Here is a 19,968-nt window from a genome sequence, read left to right on the forward strand (position 1 = left end):
TTTACTCAAACTCTCGGTTGTTCCCGCCGAGCGACTCTGTTGCTCCATCCATGGCTGCTGCTTCCCCCCAACCGCGACTCTCTGCTTCTTCCTTTGGGTTTTATGGCAGCTTGCTACACGTTACAGGGAGCATTACTGCCACCTACTGAGCGGGAGTCTAGTGGGCAGCTGTTACAGACCATAATCTTTCAAAGAACAAACAATGTAACAAGGAGAAAATAAATTAACAATAATAATAACAATAATAAATAAATATAACAGTAATACTAGTAACTTAAACCAGTGGTTCTCAACTGGTGGGTCGGGACCCAAAAGTGGGTCGCGGACCCGTTCTGGATGGGTCGCGGACAGCTGGTCAAAAAAGTAAATAATATTTAATGCACATCTGATGTTGGACATGTCTTTTATTTTGAAAAATAACTTGTATTGAAAGGCAGGCGTCACGTGAACACATGCAGTTATAACGGTCCTCCTCAGTTTCTTATTATTTGCTCTGAATGCAAGATTACTTTCTTATTAATGTGGCCTGAATGCAGTGAATCTTGTTTTGTTTTGTGGGTCTTTATTTTGTGCAATTTGATATTTATTCACTTTTGTGAATATGCTCTGAATGCAGAGATGCATTAGAAGTCAAATGTATCGTTTTGTTGGTCTCCATTTTGTGCAGTTTGATATTTTTTTATTCACTTCCGTACATGCAGTTGTCATGGTAACTCCTCAGTTTCATTCATGTGCTCTGAAATGCACTTTGCTCAATAAAGAGCTAAATGAGTTTTTAAAGGCTTAAAAAACATTATTGGTTTGAATTCTATAAAAGTGGGTCGCGACTTAATGACCATGGGAAAATGTGGAGCCCAGAGTGAGACTAGTTGAGAACCCCTGACGTAAACAATAATAAATAAATATAACAGTAATACTAATAACTTAAATCCTCCCCATTATTCCAGTGTTAAACTCCCTTTGATTCCACTCTCAGAAGCTTTTCTAAGTTAAACTCTACTTTCACCTCCTCCATCGCTGCCTTTAATAGTCTCCTCCCCTCAATCCCCATATCTCCTGCATCCCATCAATACACGCTGCACAGATTCAGTTTCCCCACACTGTTCACACTTCCCATCCAGATGGAGGCCAATTGTGCAATTTTCCGTTTTGCCAAATATTCCCGATCCTATGCCTTGTTATTACTGCCTCCTTCCCTCCCCCACATGTCTCTGAATAGTGTATTAAATGTCTGCCTGTGTCTAGAAAACTCCCAATACTCTTGCCACCGTCTTTGGATATGTTTCCGGATGAGTGATTTTCCTTCAGTTTTGTTTAACTGGCTATGAACATCTACTGCTTGAGACCTTAGTGACGGCTTTGCTAAAATATCAACATCCTCATTCCCCTCTATTCCTACATGTGCCGGAACCCAAACAAAACACACTCCCCAACCCTCTCTTTTGGATCTTATAAATCATATTATGGACTTCAAAAACATGCTCTTGTTTGCACGATTTTGTGATAGAAACTGTGATAACTTCAACAAACAGAAACAAAGAAAAATGAATAAGAAATACAAAAGAAAATAGATTTCAGCCTAGTGTGTGGTGGCCACATTGGATTTCTTAAAGGGACAACGAGGAGTTTTGGAAAAGCGAAGTGTTTTCACACTACATTTATGAGCCTCCGCACGCACCGTGAAATTCTTTGACCGGCGCAAGACAGACTCATGTTTTCATTCATCAAGAATTAAAGTCAGAGGTTGGAAGACGATCACATACCGTCGTAGTTCCGACCATAAACGGAGATTCGGCGGCGTTATTCTCATGACTCGCCACGAAACCGAAAGTAAAGAAACGCTGGTCGGCTCGACCAGCATTTCCGCCACCACTAATAATAACAAAATAACCATAGAGACAAAACCATATATTTATCGAAAATGGACCATTAACAAGTTTGGGTAACGCAGATTCATCCACATTAATATGAGACTTTTTTATAACCAAATAGAAACTCCTCGTTGTCCCTTTAATATAGAGGCATTTTGGGACATTTTTGAGTTTTATATACAGCAAATCTGGACTCAGCATTATACTGTATTATTATAAATACATGAAATGACATAATATATGATTATATGAAATAATAATGCAACATTACGAGAAGGAGTTGTTTCCATGGCAAATGCATAGCCGGAACTGCATTCCAGACACCCGTGGTCCCGTTCCCGCCACCGTGCGCCAGTTAGGCTACCGGTAATGTTGGCGGCGATGGTGCCATTAGCGTTGCCGTCATGACACCGGTAATAGTGGCTGCAACAAATTCTGTGCTTCTCTGAATCCTAGGAGGGCTTTCAGCGGCAGACCTGCATGGGGGGGCGGTTACAAACCACTTGTAGTTTCTAAAACGAGGCGGGACGTATTCAGGCAAACTACATGGAGGTAGAGTAACATCTTGGCAGGAGAAGAAATAAAGAGGAACCAGTCTGTAGTTATTTAACATAAAAGCTCTTCTTTAATTATCAACATTTAACCATCACATATTATAGTCAAGTGTTTTACATAAACTCTGATATCACTGGCAACAAAATGGATGTCAAAAAATCAGTGATGATTTTTTTTATAGATTTGCAGCTTTAACTTAGTAAAAAAGCAACAGTGGAAGATTTAAAAGTAGAGATAAACACATTTCAAAATGTCAACTTTTGTCCACGACCAATTTAAAACATACAAGAAACTTCAGAGAAAAATGTGTTTAAACTTGTTACGATATTTACGCAATAAATGAACCTTGAATTTATTTAGTAACAAAACAAAATATTTTTCCACCAAGTACAATTATAACAGAAAGATACTTTTATTGTAATAACCTGTTACAGTTCAGCTCAACCAACAACTCTGCAGCCACAGGTAGCCTCATGCTGCCTCAATAACATACATGTGTAGTTTCCATGTACAACAGATTTGTAACATGTATTTGTAGCATTGAATCCATGAACACACTGTTTTATACCATTTTAAAATCATACAAACTTTAACAAAATATTTTACATTTTACACACAACATTTTTGTTCCTGTGTGTGTCTGAAGATATTTCTTTTGAACAAATATTTTCCTACAGAGACTACATACAAATTATTTCTCTCCTTAATGGGATTTCATGTGTCTTCTGAGATTCGCTGCTGTCGAATATTTACTCCAACACACACTACAAACAAATTGTTTCGCTTTTGTTTTGATTTTCTTGTGATTCTCAAGATCATGACGTTTATGGGATTTCATGTGGAAGACCAAATTCCCTCGTGCCTTAAAGTTTTCCCCACAAGTTGCACAATCAAATGGTTTCTCTCTTGTGTGAGCTTCCATGTGGGTCTTAAGAACTTCCTGTCGGAAAAATATTTTTCCACAATCCTTACAACTCAACACTTTCCCTCTTTTATGGGATTTCATGTGCAAACCAAAATTCTCCATCTTCATAAAAGTTTTCCCACAAAAACTGCAACCAAATGGCTTCACTTTTGAATGGACACTTGTGTGGTAGAAACGATGTGTCTGCAGGGCAAATCTTTGCCCACAAATAGCACAACCAAATGGTTTCTCACTTGTATGGACTTTTACATGCTGTCTAAAAATATGTTTATGTCTAAATTTTTTACCACAGGTAGCACAGTCAAATGGTTTCTCTCCTGTATGGATTCTCATGTGGCGTTGAAGATGCCCTCTTTGTCTAAATTTTTTACCACAGGTAGCACAGCCATATGGTTTCTCTCCTGTATGGTGTTTCATATGGCTTTTTAGACTACTTTTATATCCAAATTTTCCACCACAGATAGCACAGTCATATGGTTTCTCTCCTGTATGGACTCTCATGTGTCTCTTCAAACTCCCCTTGAGGCTAAATTTTTTCCCACACTCTGAGCAGCGGTGAGACTTCTCACCAGTGTCACATTCTTCATCACTTCCACGAACAGCTTCACTGTTCAAACCTGACTCAGATGCTCTGGTTTCTCTCCAGTCATCATCACTGTCCTCAGTTACACAGGACGACTCTGAGACCTCATCATCTGTATCTGGTTGAAGATCTTCAGGTTGATCTGAGTTCCTGGCTGGTTCAGATCCTCCACAGTCGTCTCCATCAGCCTCCATCTGTTCAGCTGAGCTGCTGGATGGAGGCTCTGCCTCAGTTTGTCTTTGATGAGGTTGTAAGGACTGAGGTTTCTCTCGATCATTCCCCTTCTTCACATGAACAGAAGTGAGGGGGAACTCTGGAGTGGTCAATCCCTTTTCTTCTTCAACATGTAGACTCTCTGGGTTCTCCTGATCCAGACTAGTGGTCAACTCAGGGGGATCATCTGCAGAAACAATGAAACACATCATGAACAACAGTGTCTTCAATCAGTCACTCACAACTGGTGTCTGTATGAACCACAATTATCTTTTCAGTGGACACCAACAGCATCCCCTGCAGCCACGTGCATCCATTCATCAACACTGCAACCAAATGGCTTCACTTTTGATTGGACACTTGTGTACAAGAAACAATATGTCTGCAAGAAACAATGTCTGCAGGGCAAATCTTTGTCCACAAATAGCACAACCAAATGTTTTTCCATCTGTATGGAGTTTTATATGGTCTTCAAGATTCATTTTGTCTAAATGTTTTACCACAGGTAGCACAGTCAAATGGTTTCTCTAATGTATGGATTCTTCAAACTCCCCTTTCCACTAAATGTTTTCCCACAACCTGAGCTCAGTGAGACTTCTTACCAGTGTCACATTCTTCATCACTCACATGAACAGCTTCACTGCTCAAACCTGACTCAGATGCTCTGGTTTCTCTCCAGTCATCATCACTGTCTTCAGTTACACAGGATGAATCTGAGGCCTCATCATCTGTATCTGGTTGAAGATCTTCAGGTTGATCTGAGTTCCTGGCTGGTTCAGATCCTCCACAGTCGTCTCCATCAGCCTCCATCTGTTCAGCTGAGCTGCTGGATGGAGGCTCTGCCTCAGTTTGTCTTTGATGAGGTTGTAGGAACCGAGGTTTCTCCTCTTCATTCCTCCTCTTCACACGAAAAGAAGTGAGGGAGAACGTTGGAGTAGTCAATAGTTCTTCCTTTTCTTCTTCAATATGTAGACTCTCTGGGTTCTCCTGATCCAGACTAGTGCTCAACTCAGGAGGATCCTCTACTTTAACCATCGACAATTGCTGATCACCTGCAGAAACAATGAAACACACATCATGAACATTAGTGTCTTCGACCAGTCACTCATAACTGGATATTTTGAGCTGCATCAAGTATTTCAACTACTTTATGGGTAATTTATTCTGTAGTTTAACTTCTCAATTTACAAACTACAATTTTGGCCAATGCCACTGCTCATGTGTCGTGTCAACAAGCGGTTCTGCCCTGGAATCTAGTGCCTCTGAAGTTCCCAACATGGTTTTAAAACATTGTTGTTCAAGACACACCCATCTAGAATATGATTCTACTATAAGGCCCGCCCAGACATGTGACCTTTTCCTATATATACCTACAGTATACCTATAGGAGGTTACATATGGGCGGCCATTTTATATCAGCCCTGATGAAGGCCTGTGGCCGCAACACGTTGGCTTGTTTTGTATGGCCATGCTGCAATAAAGGCTTTTTAAATCACTCTCCTGAGTGCCTCAGTTCCTGCTACCAATTAAAGCAGAAGTAAGCGATCTGGTCGTTTTGGCTGACTTCTTGTCAGCCGATGGAGTTAGCAGTCCCCGCCCTCGTCTTGGATCTATTGGTCCTCGTCCCTACGTCACCACATTCACGCGCATCCCTTGGCTGCACACACAGCCCTTCATGCCGTTCTCTCTCCTCATTGGATAAAGGTTGTAGGATACAAGGAAGTATACAAGAAGTTTTCTCCTCGGCTTACAGCAGAGCAGAGTGACTGACAGACCCGTGTTTCAGACCAAACACTCTATGCAAGTGATTGCTGTCGGAAGATATAACTATTTAAGACTTATATTAACACAAACATTCCGCTTACTTCTGCTTTAATAAGAGTAGTTAAATCAATAGTTCAACATTTTGGCAAATTCGCCTATTGCCATAATCCAATAATAATGTTGGTCTGAGAAGTGAAGGTCACTTCCGCGTTCAAAAAACTGCAATCCTCTCGGCTTCCTCTGGGGGCTGGTGTCTATGGAGCATTCTCCATAGACCCCCATGTTAAAATCGCCGATTTTACATCCTCAATAAACATGATCAAAGCCTGGTGTCAGCACGTTTTTGGTCTCAACCGATAGTTTCTACCCCCGCACACACTCTGAGGGGGCGAATATTTTTCAACTCTACCGTTTTACTATTATTAGGTTTGAAATTCTGGCCAATTATGGCGCAGAAACGTTGAGTGACAGGTCCGGAGACCGCTGCTTCGAGGCCAGTGGGCGGGTTCTCGGCCGGCCAATCCAACATGGCGCTGTTCAGGCCGCCATATTTGAGTCACAAAAACGACTCCCCAAAACCAATGGGTGACGTCACGGATGCTACGTACATTTTTTTTAACAGTCTATGGAACCACCCCTATGGCTATAGGGATTATGGCAATAGGTGAATTTGACAAAATGTTGAACTGTTGTTGAAACATTAACGGTTAATTGTGAAATCAGTTAAACCTGCATTAACAACATTTTGATATAAACATTGTATGAAATTCCTCCGTAGTAGAGAACCTACCCTATATGACTATAGAGATTATGGCAATAGGCGAATTTGCCAAAATGTTTAACTGTCCCTTTAAGTTAAAGCACAAGAATCTATTTTTGCACTCAACTCGAACACAATAGTGGTATCTGTTCTACAGGGAACTTGAACACTATGCTATTGTATGAACACAAGAAGGGGGGTAGCTCAAATGACCAGTTCGCTTTCAACCAGAAGCAAAAGAAGCATTGTGAATGAAAAAGGAAAGGAGCGTCGTAAATACCACTGAGATCAGGAGACTTAAGAGTCGGAAGCAATAACTCCTAATAAAGAATGTTAGTTATGCAGCGAAGGGAGATTCTCTTTTCACGGTGCTGTGGTTGAATGGATCATGTGCCCAGCTCGTGCTCCCCTGAAGGGATATCTAAGTTTAAACCACAGCCGCCCCTCACCCCTTTTTAGCCAATACAGTGAATTACACACATACAGCAAAAATATATTAAGCAACTGTAATGTTTTTTTTAATCTTTCTCTGGGAAGGTGATTACAGCTTACTGCTTGCAGACTGTGATTTCCTAAACAGAGACGGTCCTTATGTACTGTATAAGGACTTATATAAGTTTTATTTTCAAGATCCAATTTAATAAAACGCCCACCATTCTCACTACTTAGTAGAACTTGTTGAGTGGGTCCAACATGTCCTGTTACATCATTACTATAGTGGTTAAATCCTGAATCAGAAACATATACTATAACTCCAATGATCAAATACGTCTCAAATGTTTGAAAATTAAAATTGAAGACTGTGTGTGATGAAGACATGATTCAACACCTGAACCTTCAACACTGGTGTCTTAGGCTGCTGTAAATTCGGCTTTGAAATTAAATGTAGGCTAATAATTAAAATTAAATTAAAAAAAGAACAGAAACTGAAAAAACCAACAAATAAACAAAAAAAAGACATAAACCTGTAGATGTTGGCAATTACTCCAGAAACAGTAGGCTACTACAGGCATGAATTAAAATAAAAAGGATGCTTTTTTCTTTTCTTTTTTACTTAGTCAATAATAGCACATTTGATTTACAAAGTCGCCTCAACAAATATAAAAATACATTCTTGTAACTTTGTAACTTCCTGCAGTAGCCTAGAAATGTAGTACAACACGTTCTCTTTCTCTATAAACAAGGACTTTGAGGTTCATGGATTGAAAAACTGAATCACCAACCTGTTTTGTTGAGAAAGAGTCGATGCTGCAGGAGAACATCCAGCATGTTCCTCTGCCGCTCGATCTCCTGTCTGAAGCCCGAAGCCTCCGCCTCGTAGCCGGCTACGACTCTGTCCACAGCATCTAAGATTTCCTGGGAGGCGGCGGTGAGTCTCTCGGTAACGAATCCTCTCAGAAACTCCACCTCAGACATTTTACTCTAACTCTCGGTTGTTCCTGCCGAATGACTCTATTGTTTCCCCAACCGCGACTCTCTTTTGGTTTGGGTACGTGGATATCATCCAAGTAGAAACTGCGACAACTTCAACTAATACTAAAAAATAATAATAATAAAAAATACTACTGGACAGTCTTACAGGACTTTCTTCACTCTTCCTTTTCTGTGGGGTGTAAAGCTATGGTCTACGTCCTGAAAGACGATGAGAAAGATTTGAAAAGGCTTATGTCCCTCCCCTCGGAGCCTCCTAACGACACACCCCCTTCAGCAGAGCAGAGCAACAAGCCTGCCAGCAGAAACCAAACACGGCGCCAGCTTTGAATGCAGACTGACAATGTCGGATTCACACAATACAATCACAACTTCCACAATAAAAACCAAACATTACCTGTTCAACATAAACTCTGCTGTATCAGCAGCATCGCTTTTCAGGCTCATATCTTGGTGGAGCTTTCTCTTCATCAGTCAAATGATGTTCCCAGGTTTACTTTTGTTTTGTCCCATCACCTCTTCCTCATCTTTCCAGCCCCACTACGTAGTTTTTACTTAAAATTAAAGGGACAACAAGGAGTTTTGGAAAAGCGAAGCGTTTTCACACTACATTTATGAGCCTACGCGCACCGTGAAATTCTTTGACCTACCTAGACATACTCATGTTTTCTTTCATCAAGAATTAAAGTCAGAAGTCCGAAGACGATCACATACCGTTGTAGTTCCGACCATAAACGGCGATTCGGCGGCGTTATTCTCATGACTCGCCGCGAAACCGAAGGTAAGGAAACGCTGGTCAGCTCGCCCAACATTTCCGCCACCACTAATAATAACAAAATAACGATAGAGACAAAACGATATATTTATCCAAAACAGAGCGCTGTGTGTGGGGGAGAGGAGCAGGGAGACTCGACACGACACCGGTAATAATGGCGGCAACAAATTCTGTGCTTCTGTACTTCGCTTCTCTGAATGACTCTGCAGAAGAAGAAGAAATAAAGAGGAAGCCACCAGTCTGTAGTTATTTAACATAAAAGCTCTTCTTTAATTATAACATTTAACCATCATATATTCTAGTCAAGTGTTTTACATAAACTCTGATATCACTGGTAACAAAATGGATGTCAAAAACGGAGTGATGATTTTTTTTTATAGATTTGCAGCTTTAACTTAGTAAACAAGCAACAGTGGAAGATTTAAAAGTAGAGATAAACACATTTCAAAATGTCAACTTTTGTCCACGACCAATTTAAAACATACAAGAAACTTCAGAGAAAAATGTGTTTAAACTTGTTACGATATTTACGCAATAAATGAACCTTGAATTTATTTAGTAACAAAACAAAATATTTTTCCACCAAGTACAATTATAACAGAAAGAGACTTTTATTGTAATAACCTGTTACAGTTCAGCTCAACCAACAACTCTGCAGCCACAGGTAGCCTCATGCTGCCTCAATAACATACATGTGTTTCCATGTACAACAGATTTGTAACATGTATTTGTAGCATTGAATCCATGAACACACTGTTTTATACCATTTTAAAATCATACAAACTTTAACAAAATATTTTACATTACATACAGTAATGCGTGTCCTCTTGACAGAAATATATGAGAATTTATGCAGCTGTATATTTTTTTTCCCGTGTGTGTCTGAAGATATTTCTTTTGAACAAATCTTTTCCTACAGAGACTACATACAAATGATTTCTCTCCTTAATGGGATTTCATGTGTCTTCTGAGATTCCCTGCTGTCGAATATGTACCCCCACACACACTACAAACAAATGGTGTCACTTTTGTTTGGATTTTCTTGTGCTTCTCAACATCATCACGTTTATGGGATTTCATGTGCAACACCAAATTCTTTCGGGACTCAAGCTTTTTGCCACAAGTTGCACAATCAAATGGTTTCTCTCTTGTGTGAGCTTCCATGTGGCTCTTAAAAGCTTTATGTCGGAAAAATATTTTTCCACAATCATCACAACTGAATACTTTCCCTCTTTTATGGGATTTCATGTGCAAACCAAAATCCCACAGCTTCATAAAAGTTTTCCCACAAACACTGCAACCGAATGGCTTCACTTTTGAATGGACACTTGTGTGCCAGAAACGATTTATCTGCAGGGCAAATCTTTGTCCACAAATAGCACAACCAAATGGTTTCTCACCTGTATGGAGTTTTACATGCTGTCTAAAATTAGGTTCATGTCTAAATTTTTTACCACAGGTAGCACAGTCAAATGGTTTCTCTCCTGTATGGGTTCTCATGTGGTTTTTAATGGTTGAATGTTGCCTAAATTTTTTTACCACAGGTAGCACATTCATAGGGTTTCTCTCCTGTATGAAGTTTTATATGGTGTTTAAGATGATCTTTATGCCTACATTTTTTACCACATGTAGCACAGTCAAATGGTTTCTCTCCTGTATGGGTTATCATGTGTCTCTTCAAACTCCCCTTGAGGCTAAATTTTTTCCCACACTCTGAGCAGCGGTGAGACTTCTTACCAGTGTCACATTCTTCATCATTTACAGGAACAGCTTCACTGTTCAAACCTGACTCAGGTGCTCTGGTTTCTCTCCAGTCATCATCACTGTCTTCAGCTTCAGAGGACGACTCTGAGACCTCATCATCTGTATCTGGTTGAAGATCTTCAGGTTGATCTGAGTTCCTGTCTGGTTCAGATCCTCCACAGTCGTCTCCATCAGCCTCCATCTGTTCAGCTGAGCTGCTGGATGGAGGCTCTGCCTCAGTCTGTCTTTGATGAGGTTGTAGGGACTGAGGTTTCTCCTGATCATTCCCACTCTTCACATGGACAGAAGTGATAGGGAACGTTGGAGTGGTCAATAGTTCCTCCTTTTCTTCTTCAATATGTAGACTCTCTGGGTTCTCCTGATCCAGACTAGTGGTCAACTCAGGAGGATCCTCTACTTTAACCATCGACAATTGCTGATCACCTGCAGAAAAAATGAAATACATCATGAATCCCAATTATCTTCTCAGTGGACACCAACAGCATCTCCTGCAGCCATGTGTATCCATTCATCAACACTGCAACCAAATGGCTTCACTATTGAATGGACACTTGTGTGCAAGAAACAATATGTCTGCAGGGTGAATCTTTGTCCACAAATAGCTCAACCACATGTTGTTTTCATTTGTATGGAGTTTTATATGGTCTTCAAGATTCATTTTATGTCTAAATGTTTTAACACAGGTAGCACAGTCAAATGGTTTAAATGTTTTCCCACACTCTGAGCAGCGGTGAGACTTCTTACCAGTGTTAAATTCTTCATAATTTACATGAACAGCTTCACTGTTCAAATCTGACTCAGGTGCTCTGGTTTCTCTCCAGTCATCATCAACAATGAAATACATCATGAATCCCAATTATCTTTTCAGTGGACACCAACAGCATCTCCTGCAGCCATGTTCACCCATTCATCAATCAGTAATCCATAAAGTCAAACTGAACCCTCCAGTTACCACCATCAAACTACACCTCCATAGAAAATGACTAGTAGCAGTGTTGTGGAGACTTAAACTACATGTAGTTAAACTTCATAGTTTTACTACTACTATTTTGAGCTGCGTCAAGTATTTCAACTACTTTATGGGTAATTTATTCTGTAGTTTAACTTCTCAATTTACAAACTACAATTTTGGCCAATGCCACTGCTCATGTGTCGTGTCAACAAGTGGTTCTGCCCTGGCATCTAGTGCCTCTGAAGTTCCCAACATGGTTTTAAACATTGTTGTTCAAGACACACCCATCTAGAATATGTCTACCTCTCTGTATTTTCTAGGGCTGACCCAATTATCATATTTTGATAATCGGGTCAGCCCTAGTATTTTCTACTACATTTTTTGTTGACTGGTTTACATTTCTGATTTACAAGTGGGTATTGAGGTAGGATTTTCATTTCCTCTTTATATCACCCAACATGTCTATGTTGAACCTACAGTATGTTGACCAAAAATGTCTTTTTTTTTTCTTTAAAACAATAAAATTGAAGAGCAGCATATTTCTGCTGGCATGTGAATTTTTCTTACTTATATTTTGTATTGTTCTTCTTTCATGTCTGTTTAAATGTGGATGTACAGTATATTGTATTCTACTGATATACACCACAATCTGCGTTTCTACTATAAGGCCCACCCAGACATGTGACCTTTCCCTATATATAGGAGGTTACATATGGGTGGCCATTTTATATCAGCCCTGATGAAGGCCTGTGGCCGCAATGCGTTGGCTTGTTTTTAATTTGTGTGGCCATGCTGCAATAAAGGCTTTTTAAATCACTCTCCTACTCTGAGTGCCTCAGTTCCCGCTACCAATTAATAAGAATAGGGTTAGTGTGTGGAGAATCTCCTACTAGTGGTTCAATCCTGAATATAACTCAAATGATAAAATTTACGACTAAAATGTTTCTAAAAATTTAAGTCTGTGTGATGAAGACATGATTGAACTCCTGAACCTTAAACACTGGTGTCTTAGGCTGAGGTAAATTCGGCCTTAAAATTTCATTTAGTAATCAAAATTAAATAAAAAAGGAACAGTTAACTGCAATAAAAAAAAACCTGTAGATTGTGGCGATGACTCCAGAAACAGAACTACAGGCATGAATTCAAATAGAAAGGATGATTCTTTTTTAACTTTATAGTCAAAAGCTTTGATTTGCAAAGTCGCCTCAACAAAAATACCTTCTTGTAACTTTGTAACTTTCTGCAGTAAATGTAGTACAACATGTGCTCTTTCTCTACAAACAAGGACTTTGAGGTTCATGGAATTAAAACTGAATCACCAACCTGTTTTGTTGAGAACGACTCGAGGCTGCAGGAGAACATCCAGCAGGTTCCTCTGCCGCTCGATCTCCTGTCTGAAGCCCGAAGCCTCCGCCTCGTAGCCGGCTACGACTCTGTCCACAGCCACTAAGATTTCCTGGGAGGCGGCGGTGAGTCTCTCGCTAACGAATCCTCTCAGAAACTCCACCTGAGACATTTTACTGTTGTTGTTCCCACCAAATGACTCTATTGTTTCCCCAATCGCGACTCTCTTCCAGTTTGGGTATGAATAGCGTTACATAAAGACAAAAACCTTTAAAAAGAACAGCATAAAAATGTTGTAAACATTAAGCATAGAGTAAAGAAGAAGAAAAAAGGCAGAAGAAAATAAAATAGATAAAGTTTAAAGTTCTTAAAAAAGAGCTCAGCCATAAGCACATGAAAAGAGAAATGTTATTAACCTGTAAGTGTTTACAGTTGGGGCTGATTTCAGTTTCAGAAGAAAGGAAAATGTATTCAGTATGTGTGTTCTTTCGTCTATTTTATTATTGATTTAAAATCTAGAATCTACGCACTAGACACAGATACTGATGCAACAAAAATCCTACTTAAAGGCACTGAAAAATAATAGGCATTATGATGTTTCAGACTTTTTTGTATAGATTTGTAACTTTAATTTGCTAAACAAGAAACCGTGGAAGATTCATAGGCAAAGTGACACTTACAATATAAAAACTGATCCTCAACCAGTTTTAATCATTAAAACCAAAACTTAAGAGAAAATCGTATTCCAATGTAAAATTAATGAACCCTCAATTTGTTTAGTAACAAAACAGAAGATGTTTCCACTAAGTACAACAATACCAGAAAGATATTTTACAGAATTTGTTACCCTTTGATAATAACTAAAAAATGTAACACGGTTCATTATTTTCAACTTGTAACTGCAACCTCACAAACTGCTGCAGCTTTCAGTAACATTCCTGAGTTTATATGTACTCAGCGCTTTTCATGTCATCCAACGCGCTTGAAACCATTATTCATCTATACCACATTCTTGTGTGCACGTAAAGATCTTCTTGTTGACAAAATCTCATCAAAAAACTGCAACTAAATGATTTAAGGTGTCTTTTAAGACTACCTACTGCTATATATCTGCTATATATCTACTCCACACACACTACAAGCAAATAGTTTCTTCTGTATGGACTTTCATGTTCCTCTCATGACAACAACTGAACATTCCCTCCTTTATGGGATTTCATGTGCATCGTCAAATTCTCCAGCTCCATAAATGTTTTCCCACAAACACTGCAACCAAATGGCTTCACTTTTGAATGGACTCTTGTGTGTAACAAAAGATTTGACTTTTTGGGAAATCTTTTTCCACAAATAGCACAAACAAATGGCTTCTGTCCTGCATGGACTGCCATATGGTCATTAAGACTCCCTTTCAGACTAAATTATTTACCACAGGTAGCACAGCCAAATGGTTTTTCTCCTGTATGGATCCTCATGTGGAGTTTAAGACTCTATCTTTGGCTACATTTTTTTTTACCACAGGTAGCACAGCCAAATGGTTTTTCTCCTGTATGGATCCTCATGTGGAGATTAAGATTATCTCTTCGACTAAATGTTTTACCACAGGTAGCACAGTCAAATGGTTTTTCTCCTGTATGGATCCTCATGTGGAGTTTAAGACTCTATCTTTGGCTACATTTTTTTTACCACAGGTAGCACAGTCAAATGGTTTTTCTCCTGTATGGATCCTCATGTGGAGTTTAAGACACCCTCTTCGACTAAATTCTTTACCACAGGTAGCACAGCCAAATGGTTTTTCTCCTGTATGGATCCTCATGTGGCGTTGAAGATGCCCTCTTTGACTAAATTTTTTACCACATGTAGCACAGTCAAATGGTTTTTCTCCTGTATGGATCCTCATGTGGTCATTAAGACTCGCTTTCAGACTAAATTTTTTCCCACAGGTAGCACAGTCAAATGGTTTTTCTCCTGTATGGATCCTCATGTGGTCATTAAGACTCGCTTTCAGACTAAATTTTTTCCCACAGGTAGCACAGTCAAATGGTTTTTCTCCTGTATGGATCCTCATGTGGTCATTAAGACTCGCTTTCCTGCCAATTTTTTTCCCACAGGTAGCACAGTCAAATGGTTTCTCTCCTGTATGGATTTTCATGTGTCTCTTCAAAACCCAGGTTGTGCTAAATGTTTTCCCACACTCTGAGCAGCGGTGAGACTTCTTACCAGTGTCACATTCTTCATCACTTACATGAACAGCTTCACTGCTCAAACCTGACTCAGGTGCTCTGGTTTCTCTCCAGTCATCATCACTGTCTTCAGCTTCAGAGAACGACTCTGAGACCTCATCATCTGTATCTGGTTGAAGATCTTCAGGTTGATCTGAGTTCTTGGCTGGTTCAGATCCTCCACAGTCGTCTCCATCAGCCTCCATCTGTTCAGCTGAGCTGCTGGATGGAGGCTCTGCCTCAGTTTGTCTTTGATGAGGTTGTAGGGACTGAGGTTCCTCCTCCTCATCCTCACTCTTCTCATGAAGAAAAGTGAGGGAGAAAGTTGGAGTGGTCAATAGTTCTCCCTTTTCTTCTTTAATATGTAGACTCTCTGGGTTCTCCTGATCCAGACTAGTGGTCAACTCAGGAGGATCCTCTGTTTTTATCATCAACAGGTGCTGATCACCTGCAGAAACAATGAAACACACATCATGAACGATACCGTCACTCATGTCTGTATCAACCACAATTATCTTCTCAGTGGACACCAACAGCATCTCCTGCAGCCATGTGCATCCATTCATCAATCAGTAATCCATAAAGTCAAACTGAACCCTCCAGTTACCACCATCAAACTACACCTCCATAGATAATGACTAGTAGCAGTGTTGGGGAGACTTAGGGTGAATTCCAATTCCTATTTTAACCCTCAAGCTAAACTAATCTAATCTACTTAATCTTAATAGTCCTCAAAACCAAGTGTTAAGGGCTATTTTGTGACTTAGAAATGGGACACCCCTTGTATGCAGATGACAAGTGCAATTTGAACATTAGCATGATTTAGCGCATTTGTTCATTACCGTTACAACGAGACCCGTCCATGTGCCTGTGTTTGTGTGTGTAAGTGCGTATGTGTGCACCATCGCGAGGGAGAGAGAGTGGCGGGCCGCACCACAGACTCATTTATTAATGGGAAACATGCGGTAGTTCAACTACATTCATATTTTGAGCTTTCGAATACTTTGTGAGTCATTTACTTTGTAGTTTAACTACTCAATTTACAAACTACAATTTCGGCCAATGCTACTGCTCATGTATCGTGTCAACAAGCGATTCTGCCCTGGCATCTAGTGCCGTTCCTAAGTGTTAGTGCCTCTGAAGTTCCTGACATGGTTTTAAAGGGATAGTTCACTCAAAATTGAAATTTCACTCATTATCTACTCACCCTCATGTCGACTAAGGGCTGGGAGAAGTTTCATAGACCTCAGTGCCTTCTCTGAGTTACAGCACTGCTCTGCCATATGACGGTTGCGAACGGGGTTCACTATTCTTTGTCCAAAAAGACACACCAAAAAACATCCAAATACCTCCATAGTGCTCGTCTGTAATGTCCCTCTTGTATTGAAGCCCCGACATGAGAAATTGTTCCGAAAAAAAATTAAATAAGTCCATGTTTTAAGCTTGTTTGTAGCTGAAGCTCCCAGTGTCTCAGTTCACTGCTTTGCCTGTGTCAGTCCACGGCTCCGCAAATCGTGTGGGCTTCAATACAAGAGGGACATCACAGACGAGCACTATGGAGGTATTTGGATGTTTTTTGGTGTGTCTTTTTGGACGAAGAAAAGTGAGCCCCATTTGCTACCATCATATGGACATGCAGTGCTGTGCCGAGCCCCCCTGTAACTCCGAGAAGGCACGGAGAACTCTGAAACTTCTTAGTCGACATGAGGGTGAGTAGATAATGAGTAAAATTTCAATTTTGAGTGAACTATCCCTTTAAACATTGTTGTTCAAGACACACCCATCTAGAATATGTCTACCTCTTTGTAGCCTATCTTTTACTACAATTTTTAGTCTATACCCAACATGCCTATGGTGAACCTCCAGTATGTTGACCAAAAATGTCAGCTTTTTTTTTCTTTAAAAAAAGAATAAAATTGAGTTGAGAGCCATGTTTCTGCTGGGTTGTGTGTTTTTTTTTTTTGTAGGCTATTAGCTTATACCACACGTTGATTTATTTAACCCTATGAGTATAATTTTTTTAGCTGTAGTTTTACAAACTATATTTCTCCAGGGGTAGAAATAGTTTGTTCAAACTACCGTCTACTGCCACTACTACTGCTACATGTAGTTTTACAATAAAAGTAGCTTGACTAGTACTTAAATACTGTAACTATTGAACTCTAACCAATACCCTGAGAGTCCTGAGCTACATTCAGACTGAGAGAAAAAATCTACAGAATAAGGAAAAACAATTAGGCCTACTTGTTATTCTATGTAGAACTTGTTGAGTGGTTAAACCCAGTATTATAAATCTGCAAAACCCCAATCATGACATTTGCTATTCCTCCTTTCTCTATAAACCGAGACTCTGAGGTTCATGGATGTAAAACTGAATCACCAACCTGTTTTGTTGAGAACGACTCGAGGCTGCAGGAGAACATCCAGCAGGTTCCTCTGCCGCTCGATCTCCTGTCTGAAGCCCGAAGCCTCCGCCTCGTAGCCGGCTACGACTCTGTCCACGGCCGCTAAGATTTCCTGGGAGGCGGCGGTGAGTCTCTCGGTAACGAATCCTCTCAGAAACTCCACCTCAGACATTTTACTCAAACTCTCGGTTGTTCCCGCCGAGCGACTCTGTTGCTCCATCCATGGCTGCTGCTTCCCCCCAACCGCGACTCTCTGCTTCTTCCTTTGGGTTTTATGGCAGCTTGCTACACGTTACAGGGAGCATTACTGCCACCTACTGAGCGGGAGTCTAGTGGGCAGCTGTTACAGACCATAATCTTTCAAAGAACAAACAATCAAACAAGGAGAAAATAAATTAACAATAATAACAACAATAATAAATAAATATAACAGTAATACTAATAACTTAAACCAGTGGTTCTCAACTGGTGGGTCGGGACCCAAAAGTGGGTCGCGGACCTGTTCTGGATGGGTCGCGGACAGCTGGTCAAAAAAGTAAATAATATTTAATGCACATCTGATGTTGGACATGTCTTTTATTTTGAAAAATAACTTGTAGCCTATTGAAAGGCAGGCGTCACGTGAACACATGCAGTTGTAATGGTCCTCCTCAGTTTCTTATCATTTGCTCTGAATGCAGTGAATCTTGTTTTGTTTTGTGGGTCTTTATTTTGTGCAATTTGTTGTTTATTCACTTTTGTGAACATGCTCTGAATGCAGAGATGCATTAGAAGTCAAATATATCGTTTTGTTGGTCTCCATTTTGTGCAGTTTGATATTTTTTTATTCACTTCCGTACATGCAGTTGTCATGGTAACTCCTCAGTTCCATGTGCTCTGAAATGCACTTTGCTCAATAAAGAGCTAAATGAGTTTTTAAAGGCTTTAAAAAAAAATCTTGGTTTGAATTCTATAAAAGTGGGTCGCGACTTAAAGCAGAAGTAAGTGATATATTTGTGTTAATATAAGTCTTAAATAGTTATATCTTCCGACAGCAATCACTTACATAGAGTGTTTGGACTGAAACACGGGTCTCTCAGTCCCTCTGCTCTGCTCTGAGCCGAGGAGAAAACATTTATCGTATCCTACAGTTTTTATCCAATGAGGAGAGAGAACGGCATGCAGGGCTGTGTGTGCAGCCAAGGAACGCCGTGAATGTGGTGACGTAGCGACGAGGACTGTTATGGTGCGTTCAAGGCAACTCGTATTTTTCCGACCGTGAAGTCGTACCAGTTCGATCTGGTGCGAGTTCACGGGTCAGAAGTTACAAGTGGCCGTTATAGTGACTTTCACCGGTAAAACAGGTCGGAAAAACACGAGTGGGTTGCCTGGAACGCTACAAAGTCGTAAGTTGTGACTTGAAGCTGTAATTTACGATTTCAAAAGCCTGCCTGGAACGCAGCATTAGCGAAAACGACCGGACCACTCACTTCTGCTTTAATGACCATGGGAAAATGTGGATCCCAGAGTGAGACTAGTTGAGAACCCCTGGTGTAGATCACTGACCTGCAGCCAGTCTTAAAGCTTCAGTAAGTGGTCCGGTCGTTTTCGCTAATGCTGCGTTCCAGGCAGGCTTTTGAAATCGTAAATTACAGCTTCAAGTCACAACTTACGACTTTGTAGCGTTTCAGGCAACCCACTCGTGTTTTTCCGACCTGTTTTACCGGTGAAAGTCACTATAACGGCCACTCGTAACTTCCGACCCGTGAACTCGTACCAGATTGAACTGGTATGACTTCACAGGTCGGAAAAACACGAGTTACGAGTTTCCTTGAACGCACCATAACAGTCCTCGTCCCTACGTTGCCACATTCACGGCGTTCCTTGGCTGCACACACAGCCCTGCATGCCGTTCTCTCTCCTCATTGGATAAAAACTGTAGGATACGATAAATGTTTTCTCTTCGGCTCAGAGCAGAGCAGAGTGACTGACAGACCCGTGTTTCAGACCAAACACTCTATGTAAGTGATTGCTGTCGGAAGATATAACTATTTAAGACTTATATTAACACAAATATATCACTTACTTTTGCTTTAAGTAAAAAAGGCTGGTATTCATATTTTTCAAGGACCCCTTCATGGCTCCAGACTTGAAACTCACCCACTGTGTTTTGCCAACCGTTTAAATCACCTTGAAACATTTCTGTTAGCTGCAAAGTCAGAGGTGCAGAGATGGGGCCCACTGTGTCGTTTTTTTTTTTTTTTTAAGCAGAAGTAAGTGATATATTTGTGTTAATATAAGTCTTAAATAGTTATATCTTCCAACAGCAATCACTTACATAGAGTGTTTGGTCTGAAACACGGGTCTGTCAGTCCCTCTGCTCTGCTCTGAGCCCAGGAGAAAACAATTATCGTATCCTACAGTTTTT

Source organism: Trachurus trachurus (genome assembly GCF_905171665.1).
Source record: "Trachurus trachurus genome assembly, chromosome: 18".
NCBI classification, from domain to species: Eukaryota; Metazoa; Chordata; class Actinopteri; order Carangiformes; family Carangidae; genus Trachurus; species Trachurus trachurus.